General features: G+C 45.8%; 1 protein-coding gene and 1 pseudogene across 9 annotated transcripts in view; both read left to right on the top strand.

Annotated features, from left to right (window-relative positions):
- The window catches only part of KIF16B (kinesin family member 16B), a 291,300-nt gene that overhangs the window by 69,621 nt on the left and 201,139 nt on the right, over positions 1 to 20,540 (top strand). The window lies entirely within an intron of this gene.
- LOC309646078 (phosphoethanolamine/phosphocholine phosphatase pseudogene) lies at positions 11,034 to 13,783 on the top strand (annotated as a pseudogene). Its single transcript has one exon. The product of its transcript is annotated as a phosphoethanolamine/phosphocholine phosphatase pseudogene (transcript).

Below are 20,540 nucleotides of genomic sequence, written 5' to 3'. Positions count from 1 at the left end.
GGGGAGAAGACTGAGAGTGAGACCGTCCGGGGGACGGAAGGGAGATACAGGGATACTTTGGTGCCTGTTGGCACAGTGAGAGCCTGCCTTGTTGCTTTTTCTTGCCCGAGCTGTTAGAGGCTCAGAAACCAAGGAGTGACTTTGTCCCCTTCTTTGTGATCTGGTCTGTGGCTTTCCTTGCTGGGGATGAGTGAAGGCCTAGGTGTGTTGAGTGGGGTGAAGAAGGGTTGAAAGGCACTCGGACAAGAGGTGCCGGCTGTTTGCAGCCGGGCTGGTGGCGCCGTGGTGATAGCACACGTGCCTCGGGCTTTGATCTGCCAGCTCCGTCTCAGGCTTCAGGTCTCTTTCTGAGTCACTGGTGGGTTGTGACACTTACCCACAGCGCCACACACACCCTTGTCCCCAGCTTGGAAGTCGGGCGGATGGCAACCTGTTTGTTATACCCAGGTCGCAAGAGGTGATAAATTGCTCGGGGTTACGATACAAGTAGCTAATGGCAGTGGAAAGTGTGTTGATCTTGAGGAGACCTTTCTTAGGCAGGTAGGTAATGCAGGCTCTATTATCCTCTACAGTCTACGCTGTGTATGCACTCTCTTGCCCCTTAATCTACCTTCCTCATTTTTATTAATCTCCATTTCTATAAATTAACGTTCAGACTCCCTTGCCTGGCCCCCAGGGGCACTGAGCTCCTTCTTGGCTCCATGAGTCCCATCACAGCTCGTCCGCCCCGTGCTCCCGGGCCCCCGCCCCAGCCGGCCAGGTGTCTCGTTGGTCCCTGTGCGCACTGGGTGTTGGGTTTCTGGGGGTCTCTTGGCCTTTGCCTGTGTTGGCCCATCATTTGAGATGCTCCCCTCTCTACGCCTGTGGGATTCCACCATGAAGCTCTCTCTGATCGCTCTTCTCTCCCACTTACCGGATAGAATGATTCTGTATTCCTCTGGCTTTTGTGAAGGCATTTTGTTCTGCCTTTGTCACAGCATTCATCATAATCGGAGTTTGGTGGTCTTAGTTTCTCCCTCTAAACAGGAGCAGAATCTGGGCAGGGACTGTCTCTTCATCATTCTGTGAACCAGCTCCTAGAACTCGGCTTGTCACAGAGCAGGCATACAGTGAAAACTTACTGGATTAAAGTAGTAACAAGAAACAAAAGCCAAAACCTTTGCATTAGTTTGCGAGTGCTGTCATAACAGAGCATCTCAGGCTGGGTGGCTTAAACAGCAGACGTTTATTTGCTCACAGTCCTGGAGGCCAGAAGTCAAAGACGAAGGTGTCGGTAGGGTTGGTTTGTCCTGAAGCCTCCCCCTCCCCTTGGCTCATGGATGCCACCTGCTCTCTGGGCCCTCACGTGGCCTTTTCTCTGTGTGCCTGTAGCCCTGGCCGCCCTCTGTGTCCTAATCGCCTCTTCGTATAAGGACATTGGTCGGATTGGATTAGGGCTCAGCCCAATGGCTTCTTTTTAACATAATTACATCTTTAAAGGCTGTATCTCCAAACGTTGTCACATCCTGAGACACGGGGGCTTAGGGCTTCAACATATGAACTTAAGGGGGACACGTTTCAGCCCGTAACAACCTTGAACCGCGCAAACCTGATGAGACGGTGGGAATAGTGACACGGGGTGTTGTGCAGGCAGCGGCCTTGCCCTGGCGATGTTCCCGCCTGTGCATTCAGTCCTGTTTGTCTCACTCCTGTTTGAAAGGCTCGTGTATGACTGTGTGTTCTTCATTCTTGGAAGGAACGTGGCTGCATTCCTTTTGATTATGGTCCAGTCCTTCATTTGGGTCAGTTAGACCTCTGCTGCTCAGTGTGTGGTTCTGGGACCAACAGCGTCGGCATCCTCTGTGAGCTGGTTAGAACTGCAAGTTCGCAGGCCCCACTGCAGACTTCCTAAGTCAGAATCTGTATTTTATTAAGATGCCCAGGTGATGGGTCTGCACCTTACGGTTTGAGTGCAGGATCTGAAAAGCTGAGGAAGGAAAGGTGGGGCCGTCTTGGGCTTCTTTGCTCTCAGTTCCGTTTTTCCCCTTCTTCTCTGCCCTGTCTGGTGGGGAGCTGACTGTGTGGACTGCCCTTTCCTGAGTGGGACTCACCGTGTGAGGGTTGGAGGGAGAAACCAGACCTCGTCTGCACCGTTTTCTTGCGGAATCCACACGGCCCATCCCTGGTGTGGTGCTGCCTGGTGATGCAGCCCTGGCTTCCAGAAACACCTTCTCCCCTGTCCCTCCTACCCAGGGGTGATGCTGGTTTCCTCATCAGTTTGCAGGTGGCCCCACCATCCCCGTTGGCTTCCCAGCTCTTCCTTTAGCCGAGTAACCAGTTCCCTGTCTTAAAGCCCCCAGGATGTAAACGCCTGGTATTTCTGTCTGATACCGGAGTCTGCACCCCAACTCCTGCCGGGCACTGCCAGCTGCTCAGAGCCTGTGTTAACGGTACTCTTTTTTGGTCTGTCTTTCTAGTGTCTTAGACTGCTACCCCAACGTGTTTTTCATCCTGCTGAATTTGTCTTGAGCTGTGATAACTTGTGGGTCTTGGAACTTAATGTTGTGATAAATCCGGCTTCTGCTAGCCCTGGGGTCCGTGCATTCCCGAAGCCTTTGTGTCGGCTCTCCTTTCCCACGGCTTCAATGTGGCGCTGACTGCTTAGTGTTTGAAGTGGTGTATAAAGTGGCTACTTAATACCCCTAGTGTGTCCCTTTTGGCCTGACTTTTTATGGATCCTGTACGTCTTATTGCTGATGAATTTTTTCACGTCATGGGGAGTCCCCTGATTCCTTGTCCCCTCACTCTCACTTTCTCTCACCCCACCCCACCCTGTATGCACCTTTTTCGTTTGTCCGCTCTGGACACGTTTTGGTTTCTCTGTTCTAGCGTTTTGTAAATGATTAAAATGAAACTCTCAGAGATATGTTATCTGACTTCCAAATAACTCCTTGAACTCTGCACTTCAGGATAAATCACAGCACGTGTGGACCTCAGGGGGCAGCTCTCCGGCGTCTGACAGGTGGTGCAGCAGAAGGGACCGCGGCTCCGTGCAGGGTCTGTCTAGAGCCGGGCTGCCGTGTGGCGCTCGGAGCCCCGAGACCGCGCTCTGTTGAATCCCCCAGCCTTGGTTATTCTGCTCAGTTTTTAATAAATAGGGTCTCTTCCTTACTGAAAACACATCCTTTGATTACTCTAGCGCTTGACTTGCTTTTGTGTTTTCATGGCTCTGCAAGGGGCATCCGACTGTGGTTTGGCATGGGGCGGGGTTGGGGGGAGGAAGCAGGCTGCCCACAGGCAGAGGATGTCACTGGAGAGGCTGGTTCTGGAAAAGTGAGTGATTTATGCAAGTATAAGTTGAAGTAAAGTGTTTTTTTTTTTTTCCCCAGACATTAATTAAATGGATTGTTTTTCTTATGGTAAACAATACTGAGTTCAATTTGGAGGATGGCGCGTATTTGAATCTACATTATGATGGGATCCTAATGCAAATGATTTCCTCTTAAATTGTGCTGGTGTTTTACTGTTCCTTCTCTGGGGAGCAGAAGAGGCAGATCCTACAGGCCTCTGACAGGAGTGGGTCACACATTGATGGAAGAAATTTTTTTTTTACTTTTTCAGAATGTTTTGACTAATAAGAAATAGAGTGAAATGAAATTGGAATCCTTTACTGGCGTCAGATTTTCTGAGCTCGAATTTCATGGAGAGGCATACTTTAAACCAACTTATTTCTGTTTTATGATAGAATCAATCAGCTGAACTTTTGTCTCTGGAAGATTATGGCATCCTATAAAAACAAGTTTTTCCTGCTGTCTGCAGTTTTCCATTTTGTGGAGGAGACGTGTGTTGGGGAGGGTGATGGATTTGGAAGCAGCACTAATACCTGGGGCTGCTGCTCAGCCGGTCAGGTCTGTGGGCCTCTGGGCTCCTGCCGCCCAGGGCACTGGGTACTCTGGTTTCTAGGTAACCTACAGACAAAGTGATGGAGAGGTGACACTTTTTCTGGCCTGTGTCTCCTTTAGAATCAGTTACTCTTAACCTCTTCTTGGTACAAGAATTGAACCTGCGGGTAGCTCTAGGATAGAATTCTATTTATGGACATTGATTTTGCTCAGATTTTGGATTAAGGAGGAGACATCGTCTCCTTCGTGACCCAGCCATGGGTCACCTTCCTTATTAGCAACCATTTGGGCGTTTGATGGTTCAAAATTCTGACCTAAGACAGTCACGCATACTGTTTCTAGCTTTATGAGAAATTTTTTTCTCCCTGCTTTAATGCTCAGACTAATGTGAATGACTCCGTGTCTGTTTGAACAGAAGTCACCGTCAGTACCCCCATGTGCAAAGCCCTTTGTCTGTTTGTAGTGCATTCACACATACTGTCTCGTTGGCTGGTTCTTGATCTGAAGCAAGGGGAAAAAGATGTTACTGCACTTTATATAGTACGCGGTTGTTAATTTGTTGGCCTCTCATTAAAGTTAGACTCTGGCTGTTAATTGCCATCAGACTGTGTGTTCTCCTCTTTGTAAAGTTCTGCTCTTGCAGCTGTTTTTTAAGATGAAAGGCGAAATAATAAAGTTCATTGTTCTCTGAAACTGGGGTTTGATAATTAATAGGGGAGATGACTGTCAGCACTACCGCACTGGAGGTCAGTGGAGAGCGTGGCAGGGCCAGAGGCTAAGCGAGCTGTTCCCAGAACCAGCTCTGATGCTGTTAATAACGCCAAGCCTACCTTATTTTCCGCGGCAGTTTTCGTCTTGAAGGAGCTGCTCATAAATAAAGGTATTGCAAGTATATGTTGGTTCTTACTTTTGAATAACGTTTCTGGAGCAATAAGGCTCAGAAATAAGTCAAATGCGCCCCGTTAAATGTTGGAACCGTGTGATAAATTATTTTGAATACATACGGGATTTTCCTTCTGATCTTTTGCAGTGAGGCATGTACTCTGACCGGCTCTTACTGCATATTTATTACCACAGCCAGGGAGGAGAAGATTGCCTGGTCATATGGAAGTATGCTTTATGTGCACCTGAACTCACTGGGGGTGCTAGACTGTAGGAACTTGGTTTCGTTGTCAGGAAAGCTTAAAAAGCGACCATTTCATGGTACAATCAGTTTATTGTTCATGTCCCCCAGGAACATACTTAACTCACCTTGGAGGGGTCCTGAGAGTCGTGAGTTCAGAGAGGAGTGGGTGGAGGTGGAGAGAGCTGGTAGCGAGGAGGTGGTCCTTTGCCCGCCTGGTCTGATGACTTGTGTCTGTGCATATTCTGACAGACACAATATGCACAATATGTCTGTGCATATTCGGTCCCTTTGAGCTTTCTGTGTCTCAGAACCTCACTGTAAGATGCAAACGGTTATGGTACCTGTCCTGTAAGGTGAGAACAGTGTCCGTAGTCAGTGTTGTGAGCATTATAGTAATGTTAGCCAGTTTTTCCTTTTTTTTTCTTATTGAGATGTTATTGACACCTAACATTATATTAGTTTCAGGTGTACAGCGTAACGGTTCACTACTTGTGTATTTTGTGACGAGATCACCACAATAAGTCTACTTAACATTCTTCAGCATAATTACATTTTTTTTCTTGTGATGAGAACTTTTAAGATCTACTCTCTTAGCAACTTTCAAATAATGCAATAAGTATTATTAACTATAGTCACCATACTGTACAGTGCATCGTCAGGACTTTATTTTGTAACTGGAAGTCTGTACCTTTTGACCACATTCACCCGTTTAATTTCATATACTGCTCCCTCTGGCAACCACCAAACCACCAAACCACCAATCTGTTCTCTGTATCTGTGAGCTCAGGTTTTTTTTAGATTTAACATATAATCGACCATTTTTCTTACTTGTTTCATTTTCTCCAAATCCATCCTCTTATATGTGAAACTGGCTTGACAGTAATATATGTCTTCTCAATTGGTCAGAAAAGCCAGAACTTGTGTATATGCAAACTTTTAAAAGTATAGTTTTATGCAGCTACAACAGGGCATTACTCATAAGACATTTTATCATGTAGTATTTTATGTTTGTTAATTTTGAATAACGGAAAACCCAATTCCAAACTGGCTTAAATGGTAGAAGAGGAGTGGTCAGGCGGTAGGATAGAAATTAGGCACAGTTTGACCAGGGCACTGGCTGTGGTCCTCTGGGACTGTTCTTGGTTTTGCCTTTTTGGTGTAATGACTTCATCTTCAGGCTCTCAGAATGGCCAAGTGAGAGCAGCAATTATAGCTTTATATTTACCCATCACACCATCTAAAGTCAGAGTCTGGGTTTCAGAGTCTCCAGCAAAGTTCTGAGCTTTGCACTGATTGGTTGATGCATTTGTGAACCAATCCCTGGGGCCTGGTGCTGACTGGCTTAGGCCTGGGTTATCTCCACTAATCACTTTGATAAGAGAATGGATTACGCTGATTGGTTGAGACGAATCACCTTTAAGCTGGAGTGAGGTCAGGCCCATTCGCTGCAGCTGCTGTGCCCCGTGGGGTGGGCTGGGGGCAGGCGAATCTTGGTGACACCATCCGTGTTTTCTGCTGGACGTAGAACCTGTTCACTTACTGTAATGTGGAATATATAAAAGGCAAACAGAAGATGCAACTTAGTTGAAGTATTCTTTTATTTCTTGAGAGAAAATATTTTCAGACACTTCCTTTATGACTCAGAAGTCCTGTATTCAGGTGGAAGACTACGTGAAAGGGCCCCTGAGTATCTGTACCATGGTGGGAACATTCCATACAAGAGAAATCGCTCTTCTCTGGTGTTAGAATTGAAGGATGGCACACAATGTATTCCACATATTTAAACACATTTCTCTTCCCTTTTTCAGGTCGATTATGTGATTTAAAATGAGCTCTGAATGAGCGTCTGTTCTCTTCTTCAGCTTTTCGTATGTGGTTTTGAATTTGGCTTAATTTCCCGTTGACCCCTTTAGCTTGATGCTTCCCAGCCCAGTCTGCCTAGCAACAGTTGCTGTGAGTGGCGAGTTGGCACTGCCCTCCATTTGTAGCACAACAGCAGGTTTTAGGAGATTACTGTTCTTAGCATCCGGGTTGATTTTGCCTTTGTCTCATTTAAGGATGACCATCGTTTCTCTAACTCCAGGCAGTAGAACTACAAGTCTCTTAGCAAAAGTGGTGGTTTTAAGAAGTATGTATCTGTAAGACAGGATCATTAGCAATGGGCAGCAACTGAAAAGTAAATATGGACCTAGGTTGCATGTGAATATTTATTATCAGGATATTCTGATACTTGCAAGGGGGGGGGATGGTTATAGATTTCTACTGTCTTATGTAATACTTTGTAGCGCCAGCTTTACCAGCTAAAAACAGCCTTCCTGAGCAAGTTGTCTGTGTATAAGAGGAGTGGTTTCCAAACAGCTGTGATTTCTCCTTGAAAGAATCTAACAACACAAATATCACCAAAGATGCTCATTTTCTTCTAGATCCAATCTACTCTATATTAATGAATTATATTTAAGCCTTTCTTGTCCTTGCTATTAAAGTTAAAATTACACTGGCATTTCCAGCAGATTGGGGGACAGAAATGAAGCAACAGAGCTTGTTATGATCTTTCAGTTGCTAAGTCCAGTTTCTCATCCAAAGCAACCTAAATACCGGGTTATTCTGCACGTCATGCAAGTTGATTTTCCATACGGAAGTGGTTTCCACTCAGAATACCTTGCGGGCCTTTTTAAAAGACCATCTTCTGGGCTCTGCAGTGTCATGGAAGGAGAGATGTTGGGGATGGTACCCCCAAATCTCTGTTTTTAAACAAGTGCCCTGAGCCTCACAGGAGTTGCGACCCACGGGCCTAGGCGTGTGGCAGATTATCCCCTGAAGCACATCTCGACATGTGTATCACATGGGTGAGGGCTCCCAGGAAAAAACGGCACACGTAAGTTCTTGCAGGGTTTTGTAGTCCCCGAATTGCACACTCATGCAGGCATATGGAGACGTTGGGTGATGCTATTTGAAAAGAAATTTCAGCTAAATAGATTATTTGTTGTTAAATAGGGTGGTTTGTTCACAGGACCTTTTAAAAAAGCTATCTTGAATTTATTTTTTTAAATTGAGGCTCAGCATACACAAAGTGTGCACATTCGAAGTGTGCAACTTGGTGAACTTGTAAAAGAGCACACGTCTGAAGTGTCCAGCTCATGAGTTGTCATCTGTGTGTGCACGCCTGTAACCCACACCCAGGCTGAGATACAGAATATTTCCTACTCCCCAGAGGGTCCCTCTTGTCCCTCCCTAGTCAGTTACTACTTCCTGTCCTCCTCTCCCACAGATGTTCTGACAACTATTACGTGGATGAGTTTTGCCCTCCCGAGCTTCCTGCAGTATATCCTATGTTTGTTTCTGGCTTCTTCTGTGCAGCCTGTTGTCTTTAAGATTCATCCATGCCGTGTTTAGCAGTAGTTTCTACTTTATTATGTGACTATACCACATCCTTTTTATCCCTTCTCCTGCTGGTTAGCTCCATTTGGGTTCTTATCTCCAATCTTTTGGTTATTATGAGTAGCGCTTCTAGGAACATACTGGAACGTGTTTTGTTGGGTGTGTGCATTCACTGGGCCCCCTTTTCTGGCTTTCATCCTGGTAAGAATTTGGCTCTGGCTTGCTTTCCTCCTGCATGTGTCTGCCCAGTGTTTATGGTCAGAGTATCCCTGATCCAAATGTCCCTTATTCTCCATCCAGCTGACACTCAGCGTGGGCGGGGCCCCGGAGCAAGGCAGGACCCCCTGCCCCAGTGGGTCAGGTCTGGACTCAGCAGGAGCACCTTTCTCCCTGCCCATCCCCCTCCTGCCCCCAATCCACAAACAGCAGATGTTTGCCTTTAGTCTGTGTGGGTACCTCATGTAATGTTTGTTTTTTCTGTTGTCATCTGGATCTAGTCTAACTGGGTAGGTAACACAAATTCTGATTTCTGTAGATTTTTAGAATGACAATTTTGAAGGTCTTCAGTGAGCTGAATACATTCTTTGTGGATTTTTTTCCCTGCAAGTCCTCTTTTCTCACAGCTAGGTATTTAATGATTTGTTTTCTGTAAATCTATTGTAGTATGTCTGGTTTTCCTTTGCCAGACTCTGAGGTAGAGACATGTTTAAATTGTTTTTGGACCCCCTCAGACTGCCTTGCATTTAATAATTAATACTGATAATATTAATAGGGATAATAGTGGGTAATATTTACTGCACTCTTCCTGTGTTCCAGGCATTGTTCTAAGCCAGCACTGTTTAATAGAAATGTAATGCAAGCCACATACGGGAATTTAAATTTTCTAATAGCCACATTTAAAAAGAAACAGTTGAAATTAACTTTAACAGTACGTTTTATTTAATAACCCATTATATAAAAAATTTACGATTTTGACAGATAATCAAGATAAAAATTATTAGTGAGGAACATAATTTTTAAAAATCTTTGACATGGCGTGAAGTTTACATTTACAGTGCCTCTCAATTCAGTGCTAAATTTGCATTGGATACACTTGACCTGTATTTTGATTTTATTAAATTTGCAGTTGAAAAGTAGATTCTCATTGCAATCTATGTTCCAAACATGTGTAAAAGTTTTCCACTTAATTGAGTGCAGTTTAAAATTTAAACGAGTGAGTTGTAAGCCACATCTCAAGTGTTTGATAGCTACACACATGCATAGTTTTAAGTATCATTCTGCTCAGCAGCCTTATGCAGGGGGAATATATATTTTTTCACTTTATAGACAAGGAAACTGAGGCCCAGAGGGCACTCAGTTAAGGAAGGAATAGGTGAGGTCAGAATTTGAACCCTCTCTCAAAGTTTGCTTGTGACCCCACTGTGCTGTCTAGTTCTTAATTGTTCCAAACTGACCTCACTTTTTTTTTTTCATGTTCTAATTCGTTGGCTTTTTTTTTTTTTTTGTCTTTCTCTGACTGTTGTCTTTTTGGCTTTTTCATGTTTTAAAGATTGATGAAAAAAAGTTGTCTGAAAAAGTGAGCCTGTATTTGCCGTGAATTTGGTTGTTGTTCATCGGTGTTTTAAAAACCAGCATGGCTGGTGGCCACTGTTTGAGCACCATCTGCTCTGTTATCTCTATAAATGTCAAGACAGGATTTGCTTTTTCTAGAATAAAAGCTCAGGTTTCCTTCTGCATTTTGTAACGCTCTTTCTTTAATCATGACTCTGACGTTTTTTATTTCCACCAAGGTTGTGCGTAGTCATTTCTTCTGCCTTGGCTCGTTTCTAGCCTTTTTCTTAAGCGAAGAGTCATGGTTATTTCCCTGGGTATCATTTTTTTTTTCCTGATGTGTTATTAGCTTTGTTCTTATATTAATGATTTCTCTGAGCATATTTCAGGTTCTTTTTTTTTTTTTTGAACTGTATCCAACTAGCTGTGTGTTCCTGTCTACCTTTGTAGGTAATATTTTACTTCATATGAGACTTGCTTTTATACAGTTGTTCTAGCGCCCTTTGCTACAATGATGGTTGTTTATAAAACAGAGATCTGAAATGTGCTCTTTGGCGAGGAAAAGTGGTCCAGATGTGCAAAGTGTTATTTTTTTGAGTGCTGCATACGAGGAAAGGAGGTGCAGTTCTGGTTTTGCTGTATTTCATCCACAGTCAGTGTGCCATGTTCCCACTCTCTCCAAGATTGCCTTCTCCTCCCCTTTTTTTGAGGTTCCCCTTCTCCTGTCTGTGGATGTCCTGTGCAGCTGTCACCTTTCACTGCTTATCTCGTTTGAATGAAATGGATAAAAGCTGTGTCCTTTCTTGAGTTCCTACCCATTCTGAGTGGTTGCACAATTCATTCTTTTGAAATATCTTGACTATTTTATAATTAGTTAAGTTGTCTTAACTGAGGTGACCCGGCTTTTACACTTGGATTTATCCCTAACTAGTTGTGTGACTTTGACCAAATTATTCTCTCTCTCTCTCTGTTTCTGTGTCTCAGTTTTTTCAGTCATGACCAGGTGGGCTGGTGAGGTGAGCTCTCACAGATTTCCTTCTGTTTGAGAAGGACGTGGGTTCCTTCTCAGGAGCCTGCATGGAATTATCCCTGTGGGTCCCCTATCTTGGGTGTGGGTCCCCTATCTTGGGCTTGGGCCCAGATGGCTTCCTCTTGGTCCCTTTGCTGCGGGACTTCTTTTGTTTTGGACCACTCTTCCTTTGTGAATGTGCCCTGAGAGCTGTTCTCAGTTCGGGCATTTATGTATCACATACGTATGGCACGTTACACAAATCGTTTGTCCTGCTTGATGGATTTTCATAAACTGAATGCACCCATATGCCCCATGTCTGGGGGAAGAAACAGAACGTTATCAGCCCCTGGGTGTCCCTGCTGTGCCCCCTTCTAGTCATTCTTCCCTCCAAGGAAGATGTCTGGCTTGACTCTAAAAGCATAGCTTGGTTTATCCTGCTTTCAAACTTTATACATATGGAACCATACAGAACGTATTTTTTAGGTGACTGGCTTCATTTGTTCTGCATTGTGTTTGTGAGATCCGTCTATGTTTTTTGCAAAGTAGTGTTTATTTTCATTGTTGCATAGTATTATATAATGTGGCTGTATCACAGTTTATTCATTCTACTCTTTGAATTTGGGTTGTTTCCTGGTTTGGGCTGTTAGAAATAGTGCTGCTGTGAACCTTCCTGTATGTACTGTGAGCGAATGTACATATTTCTGATGGGTTTATGCCTAGGAGAAGAACTGCTGGGTCATGGAGCGGGTGTCTGCTCCTCTTTAGTAGGTATTGAAAATAGTTTTCCGAAGTGCTTGTACCATTTACACTCCCACCTGCCACGTGTGAGGGTTCCATTTCCTCCCCAACATTTGCTGTTTTCTGTCCTTTTTTTTTTTTTTTTTTTTGCCATTTTTGTTGGGTGTGCAGTGGTGTCACATGGTGGTTCTGTTTTGAATTTCCTGATGGTATAAAAAACAAACCTTATTACCATTATTTTTAATTAGCCTCTTTCCCAAATGACTTCTCCTCGGAACTTGTCATCAAGTGAGTTGTCCCGTGTTTCCTCTCCTCTGTCACCGGGCGCTGCTCCAGCCTTCTCCAGCTCCCCTCACCTTGTCTGTGCGTAGACTTGCTCCCCCCCACCCTATCCTGGAGAGCTGTCACTCTCTCTTCCTGGAGAGCCGTCACACTCGTCCTGGAGAGCTGTCACTCACTCAGACACCAGCTCGTCACAGATGCTCCAGGGCGGGGGGCGGGGGGGTCCCTCCTGTGATACTTGGGGGATACCAGTGCAGTGATCAGAAATGGACCCAAACCTGGTGGGTCTTTCGGGTTCAATCCCCTCATTTCCTGTCTTTGTGGAGTTTGACTACTCCTTCTCCTGGTCTCCCCACCCCTGAGGTCTCTTTTCAGCTCTTCTATGACAGAGCTGTTACTTTTAGCTAGGTCAGCGTCCTTTCTGCAGAGTTAGAGAGTAATAACCATAATTGTAGTAGGAAACTCCAGGCAGATTTTAAATTTCTTAGATCTCCTTCCTCATCTTAGAAAGCCTTTTCGATAAACATTCCCTGTAAACTAAACAAAGACCTCGACTGGGGGACGGGGAAGTGGAGGGAACGGCCCAGATGCACATCATCCAGGGCCCCTCAGGACTGGAGGGACGCGTGAGAGCCGGAGCCCAGAAATCCGGGGGTGGCTAAGACACGGCGTCCCCTCCGATTCTGTAAGCACCCCTTGCTCCATCCTGCGCCCACATACTGCAGCTAGCCCCTCTGCGCACGCTTTACACTCCAAACTCAGCGGCGATGGAACTTGGCAGCTGCCGCTCCCCACTCTGCAGGAGAAGCTCAGAGGTCCTGTCCCCCTTTCCTCTGAGGGACTCTTTTTGGTGACCACAGAACGATTTGATCACTCAGGACAGAGCTAGCAGAGGAGCTCTGAACGATGGCTGGAGGCCAACAGTCCCTACAGGTGGTGCCCAGGGTGATGTACTGACAATGAGCGGGTGTTTTCCAGTTGCTGGCCTCCGATGCCTGTCCAGGGACAGCGGGATGGCTGTGCAGGGCGCGCCGCGTGCTTCCTCCTGACCCTCGACTTTGACGAGACTATCATGGATGAAAACAGCGACGACTCCATCGTGCGTGCCGCGCCGGGCCAGCGGCTGCCTGAGCGCCTGCGTGCCACCTACCGCGAGGGCTTCTACAACGAGTACATGCAGCGCGTCTTCCAGTACCTGGGCGAGCAGGGCGTGCGGCCGCGGGACCTGCGCGCCATCTACAAGGCCATCCCCCTGTCGCCCGGCATGGGCGAGCTGCTGTAGTTTGTGGCCGGGCAGGGCGCCCGCTTTGAGGTTATTCTCGTCTCAGACGCCAACACCTTTGGCGTGGAGAGTGCGCTGTGCGCCGCCGGCCACCACTGCCTGTTCTGCCGCATCTTAAGCAGCCCGTCGGGGCCCGACGTTCGGGGGCCGCTGGCGCTGCGGCCCTTCCACGCGCACAGCTGCGCTCGCTGCCCCACCAGCATGTGCAAGCACAAGGTGCTCAGCGACTACCTGCGCGAGCGGGCCCACGACGGCGTGCACTTCAAGCGCCTTTTCTACGTGGGCGACGGCGCCAAAGACTTGTGCCCCATGGGGCTGCTGGCAGGAGGCCACGTGGCCTTCCCGCGCCGCGGCTACCCATGCACCGCCTTATCCAGGAGGCGCAGAAGGCCGGGGCCAGCTCCTTCCGCGCCAGGGTGGTGCCCTGAGAAACCGGCACCGAAGTGCGCCTCCGTCTGCAACAGGTGCTGAAGACGTACCGGGGACGTGGCCTGCAGGGGGCACCCCGGCGGGTAGGGGGTGAAGGGGGGTAGGGGTCGGGAAAGACAAACCTAGCTTTATTACCCACTTTCCGTTTCGCTTTGGTATGACCCTCCGCGAATTTCCGGAATTCTAGGTTCGTCCACTTGGGGGGACAGGAGGAGGGAGTTTGGAGCTGTCCCCGTCTATGCAGTTAACCCAGCTCGGCTGCCTTCCCCCGTTCGACTGCAAGCAGAGTCCGGAGTCTGGCCACACCCGGGTGGTGCGCATACCTGAGCAGGCGGCAGTGTTTCCAGAAACCTGGTCCTCGCAGCTGGGAGGAAGGGGTTCCCTGGCAGGGTAGAAAGGAACATCTCCCGCTGCGTTGGGTTAACTGTTGCCTTGGGCTGCATGGCCTCCCTCCCCCAGCCTTCTGTCAAGGGGACCCGGGTCCTAAAACCTACCCCCCCCCCCCCACCCCACCAGACTCCCTGCGGAGGGAAGCGGCACTCTCTGCTGACGGCCCCAGGCCTAGATCTTGCTTTACCTGCTGTGACCCTACACTGCACTCCTTGCCTCCCTCCCCGCCACCCACCCTGTCAGCATCCCCACAGGAAAAAAAAGCCAGAGGGAACAGTCACCTCCTGGTGGTGGAATGAGGTAGCACACTGTCCGGGGCTCGCATCTGGCCAGCCAGGGACCTCACAGAGCCCGAAGATGTCTCCTCGCACCCCAGCCTCGTCTATGCAGCAAGAACCAGGGACTTAACCAAAGTTTCCCCGCCGACTGGGCCCTCCGAGTCCCCCTCCTCCCATATGGAACAGAAAGCCATGATGTTTTAAAGCAGAGCCAGCGGAAATCCAAGGCCCTCCTGCCTCTTTTGGTGTTTCAGAACTATAAAGGAGGTGAAGGGGCAGAAAATTAAAAAAAAAAAAAACCACTAAAAAACCTAAACTTATTCTGGTAGCAAAACTTCACTTGATCAGAATGTTTGTGAATATCTGGGTTTAGTGACAAAGCCCACTTAAATTGTGTGATTTCTGAAAAATCTTAATTAAAAGGCTTCAGGCAATTCTTATGGTTTAGAAAGTACAAGGTCCTAGTGAATGTGGTTTAATATGTCTTTGATCAAGTTCTGGGGTCATCATCTAAACATCCTAAAGAGATCTTTGTATACTCCACACTCATTTCAATGACAAATCTCCTTTGTTGAGTCTTAGTACTGAATTCCTCAAAGTGCAGTGTCTTTGTGTGTGGTTTAACTAATTTTAAAAAACACTCAAAGAGATCTTAAAGATCATCTTGTTCATAGAACACAGAATGTTAGAACAAGGGGCTCAAGAAGGAATTTAGGTGAAACTCTTCCCTCATCCTACAGAAGAAAAACTTTTTTTCTTAAATGAGGAAGTTGAAGCCAAGAGAAATTGAGTTGGTCTTTAAGTTCTAGAGGTAGAACCAGGGCTAGATCCTGTTTTTTCCTCCTAATCCAGTGCTCTTTAAGTATATCTTACTCTTATAAAATGGTTTCCAAATGCCTAGATCTTAATTCCAGAATGGTGCTTTACTTTGATAAAGAGAATGTGGCTGGCCCACATCTTTTAGAATATAATTTTAATATGTAAATTCTGGAGGCAAGATTTAGCCTATGGCATATTTAAATCAGCAAGCCATCCTATAATGGGTTTCATCTGCATTTAAATTATTTTCCTTCAGAGATTTTTGAAGTTGGTTTTGAATAAATGGCTTGTATTTATTGTTATATTAAGCCAGAGTTCTTTTTGGTTAAATTTAAAAGGAGTCTTTTAATGTCTGCAGAATCTCCTGACATCCTAGTCTACTATTGGTAAATAAAACTACATTTGCATTTAAAACAAACAAAAAATTGGAGAACAGGGTGATTTCTTCCCCTCAAACAATTGTATCTTCTCAATGGGTTAACCTTACGAGATACTTTAAATTTGGGGTTAGAAGACAATTGACAACTGGCAATTCCAATTGTGAAAAAACCATATGTTTTTGAGTTATACATATTCTGATTTTGTAGTATGCGGTTAATGTGATAATAATTGGAAGGAATATTGTGCTCCAGGGTGCATTTCAGTTTCTCAGCACTAGATGTCACTGGAGATGGAAGAACCAGCCCTCCTCCCGTCTTTTAATTCCAAGGTCCTTGGTAGTGAATTCGTCTGAAAGGACTTGGCAGGTATTGCTAAGTGTACTAGGGCCTGGGTACTGATTTCTGGATGCTGAATCTGTGAGAGGTAAATGGTGAAGAATTAAGTAGAAGAAACGTCTTCTTGCAGCCACCTTGAGAATTGATGCTGAAAGATGTAAATATGTCCCCTCACGTTTTTGGAGGTTCTTTTCTCACTTTTAAAAAAAAACTTATTTATTTTTTAATTTTTGGCTGCGTTGGGTCTTAGTTGCTGCGCAGGGGCTTTCTCTAGTTGCGGTGAGCCGGGGCCACTCTTCATTGCAGTGCGTGGGCTTCTCATGGTGGCTTCTCTTGTTGCAGAGCATGGGCTCCAGTTGTGCGGGCTTCAGTAGTTGTGGCACGTGGGCTCAGTAGTTGTGGCTCGTGGGCTCTAGAGCGCAGGCTCAGTAGTTGTGGCTCACGGGCTTAGTTGCTCCGTGGCATGTTGGATATTCCTGGATCAGGGCTCGAACCCGTGTCCTCTGCATTGGCAGGCGGATTCCTAACCACTGAGCCGCCAGGGAAGTCCTCTTTTCTCAGTTTTTAAAATACTTTTTTCCAAAGTTGCCTCAAATACCTGGGTAATATCTTATAGGTAAAATATTTTTCTAAATCTGGGTGTTAGGTGGTCATTTTGATTAGCTTGCATTAGAAAGCGTTGTCATTTATTAGTATTTATTTATTTGTTTGCTTATATTTGCCCCTTAAAAGACTTTTCTTCTTTTACCTCGAGTTTTCCTCATTTTCGGCTCTAGAAGTTCTTAAGAAAATGAAAATCTACAACTCCTCGCTTAGCTTTTTATCATCAGTCCTACGTTTGATCATATTTACTCTAGGAAAGTAACCTTGACCCTTGGTATAGTGGATGCAGCTTTCTCTTCCTTGGTTTCTGCTGGTTTGTGGAGCCAAGAACCTTGATAGATAATCAGAAGGAATTTTCTCCCAGCTCATTCCTTATTTTTATAGAAACAGGGAGAAGGAGGTATTGCCATCCTTAGTGGCTGAGAGACAGCAGAGAATAACAGTTAAGGACTTGAACTCTGGAACCCGACTGCGTGGAATCTAGTGCCAGCCCTGCCAGTTGCTGGCTGTGTGACCTTGGGCAACTCACAGTGCTTCAGCTTCCTCGTCTGTGAAAGGGAGATAACAGTACCTGTCTCATCGGGTTGTCATGAGGATTAAATAAGGTTTTTGTGAAAGCATTGAAAGCAGTGCTCGGCAAATAATGTTCTTAGGGCTTGTTAAATAAAGAACTTTAGTTTCAGGCACTCTGTGGGCACTTTTATAAATGCTAAATAATCTAAAGTATATCCAGTTTAGCTAGGGAGGGAAGAAGAAAAATCTTTTTTTCTCTTAGAAAAGAACTAGGGACAACCTGTGATGGCCTTGTTGTAACTTTGTCCATTCATTGGACATTTGTGAACACCTGCTTAGTGAGAGAGATTGTGTGAACGTGAATAAGACACTTTCCATCTGGTGGGGAAACCCAACTTGAAACAAATAATGAAATAAATTGTTGTAGGTGCTCAGTTAATAAGAGTTAACCGTATCAGGGATGCATTTGGCTGCAGATAACAGCATCCGGAGTGCAGAGGAAAGGTGCCAGTTAAGGGTTGTCCTTTCTCCCCTCGTTGGACGAGAACTACATAGCTGGGCTGCTGGTGGCAAGGGTTCAGTGGTTCGCCCAGAGCTGAGGTCTGTGTAATTCCCTTGGTCTTTTCTCTCAGTGGTTTCAAGACAGTTTCTGCAACCACGTAATCGCATGTGAGATTTAGTCAAGAGGCCTGGGAAGGGCAATGGGGCATATGTTAGCAGAGTTTATCCCTGTTTTCAGCCCTGCTCAACAGCTTTGGCTTATATCTCATCACGGAGCTATGCTGCATGGCCCCTTCTGGCTGCAAGGAAGGCTGGGAATGGTTTCTTCAGCTGGTACCCCTGCTGTCCCTAACAAAAGTGGGATTTTGTTCAGGAGGAAGAAAGGGAAAACAGAAGGCAGTTTTGACTGGAGGCACTTGCTACGTGCTGGCCACTGTTCGAAGCACTGTGTTCTGAGGATGGCTGTTTGGCTCTAAGCCAGATGTCCTTTTTCAGTTTTGTGTCCAGAATTTGCGAAAACCTGTAGCCTAAATGGATTCCTTAGAACAAAAGTGCTTTTTTATTCTTTTTAGGTTGCCTTTTGCTATTAAAATGGTGAAAAGTTTCCTGCTAAAACCCTGTTGTCTTAGAAGATAGTTGCATTCTGAAAAATGAGTGATGTGTAGTTTCCCAGAACCTGGATTCATCTCTGTCCATCGAGTATTGATATTCAGTTATGGTTAGGTTCTGAGGTTGGCCCTCCAAAGTCTGTTTAGCTCAGGGAACGAGGTAGCAATTCATTGGAGTCTTGTAACAGTCCTGCCATGTGGATGCTCTTTGTCCTATGACAGGAAATGGGGACTGGAGTCGATAAGGAACTCGTCACACAGCTAATAAGTGACCAGGCCGGCCAGAAATCAGTCTTAGGATTGGTGGAGACACGAAGGAGGGCTTGGTCAACAGGTCAAGTCTTCTGGAAGATGGTAGTGAGGATGCCAAAAAGGGTTCAGAGAGGAGTTGACCTTGTAGCCAGCGTAGAACTGAGTCGCTGTCGGGAGTCCTGGGTTGGGGTGATAAACGCTTTCTGGTGGCCGGAGCTCAGAGGAAGCCGTTACCCTGGGGAATCGGGGCTTTCAGGGAAACTGAGTAGGCTTGGAGCAAGGGGGTTGGGGGTATGGGGGTGCCAAGGCTGGAGAAAGAGCACGTGTCAGATCATGGTGGACTGAATTTCCCCCTTTAAAGCTCTCACAGCTTCATTATTGCTTCAGGAAAAATACTCAGAGCTCATTTCAATTCTGAACATATATTCTGAAGACATTTTTCCAGTTTAGCTTCATTATCCGAACCATCACTGTGTCTTTTGAAGTATCTAAGTAGTATATTGAAATCTCTTATTCATTTCTCTCATTTCACATTGAATTAATGGCATAGAATATTCAAAATGGATGGGGCCTTAGAGCCAGTCTTCTCCAACCTTTCTGTACCGTGGTTGGGAGCGTCTGGCACCTGAACACAGGGAGTCAGTGTCCGAGTTTAGGTCAGAAGATAATAATCCGGTTATCCAGCGCACCTTCCACCCGAGCAGTATTTCCTGATGCGTTTTTCCCTGGTCCCCGTGTATGTCCCTTGCAGGACACTGATGTTTGGTTAATTATTTGCAGTTATGTATTTAACAAGTGTCCTCCCTGGCTTCTGGTTCTACTCCTTAGTTGAGTTCTTGACACAAAAGCAGACACTCAGGAGCTGTTTGTTGATAGACTGCTCCAGTGTTGATGAGGTTCCTTGAGAGAGAGAAAAACCCTTGTTCAAATAAGTCTGGGCAATACTGGATTAAACAAAATTAAACAGGCTTGTTTATAGCAGTTTGGGAGAGCCTTGTGTCTGTGGCTCTAAGGAGGAGCTGCTCACTTCAGACTCACTGTGTTCTGAGGATGGCTGTTTGGCTCTAAGCCAGATGTCCTTCTTCAGCTTTGTGTGCAGAATTTGCAAAATCCTGTAGCCTAAATGGATTCCTTAGAACAAAATCGCTTTTTTATTCTTTTCAGGTTGCCTTTTGGTCTTTTGCTATTAAAATGGTGAAAAGCTTTCTGCTAAAACCCTGTTGTCTTAGAAGATAGTTGCATTCTGAAAAATGAGTGATGTGTAATTTCTCAGAACCTGAACTCATCTCTGTCCATCGAGTATTGATAAAACAATTGCGGTTGGGTTCTAAGGTTGGCCTTCCAAAGCCTGTTTAGCTCAGGGAGCGAGGTGCCAAGATGCTGACTTAGCCAGTCCTTAGAGAGGGGATCAGCGCGGTGATGGCACATTGAATAGGTCAGCAGTGGCCGAGTCAGTGGACTGGGGGTCAGTCGGCTGAGGGATTCTGGCTCCATCCAGAGTGTCAAGAGCAAATGACGTGACGTTATCATGGGAATGTTGGTGATACTGCGGTACCCGTCATATGATGGGATTCAGGAAATGTTTCCCCAGAGTGTGCGGGAGTCCCTCCATTCCAGAGATTGGCTTTGGCCCTTTACCTTTGTACCAGTGCTTATGTAACATTAGGGTTACGTCATCCTCCCAGCTCCCACTCAGTAGAGCTCGGTGGTTTAGAGCATCTGCTCTGAGCCAGTGAGTTTGGGGTTGAACTCTGGCTTGGCCACTTGGGACTTTGGCCAATTACTTAATCTTGATAAGCCTCAGCTTCCTCCTTAAAATGGGGATAATAATCATTTTTACCTCACTGGACTAAAACATGTAAAGAGGTAATCTGTACAACTGCTTTGCACAGTGTCTACAAGAGAGGTTGGCGAATTTCCTGTAAAGAACCAGATAGTGAATATTTTAGGAACCGTATGCATATTACTAAGTGAAAGAAGCCAATCTGAAGACTACATACTATAAGATTCCAACTATATGGCCTCTGGAAAAGGTAAAACTATGGAGACAGTGAAAAGATCAGTGGTTGTCAGAGGTTAAGTTGGGGGGAAGGAAGGATGAACATGCAGAACACAGAAGGTTTTTAGGGCAGTGAGGCTGTTCTACAATGGGACACACATCAAAGGCCATAGAATGTATGA

Source organism: Balaenoptera physalus, assembly GCF_965194825.1.
Source record: "Balaenoptera physalus genome assembly, chromosome: 16".
NCBI classification, from domain to species: Eukaryota; Metazoa; Chordata; class Mammalia; order Artiodactyla; family Balaenopteridae; genus Balaenoptera; species Balaenoptera physalus.
Note: the sequence above shows the minus strand (reverse complement) of the source record. Positions and strands in the feature narration are given on the sequence as shown.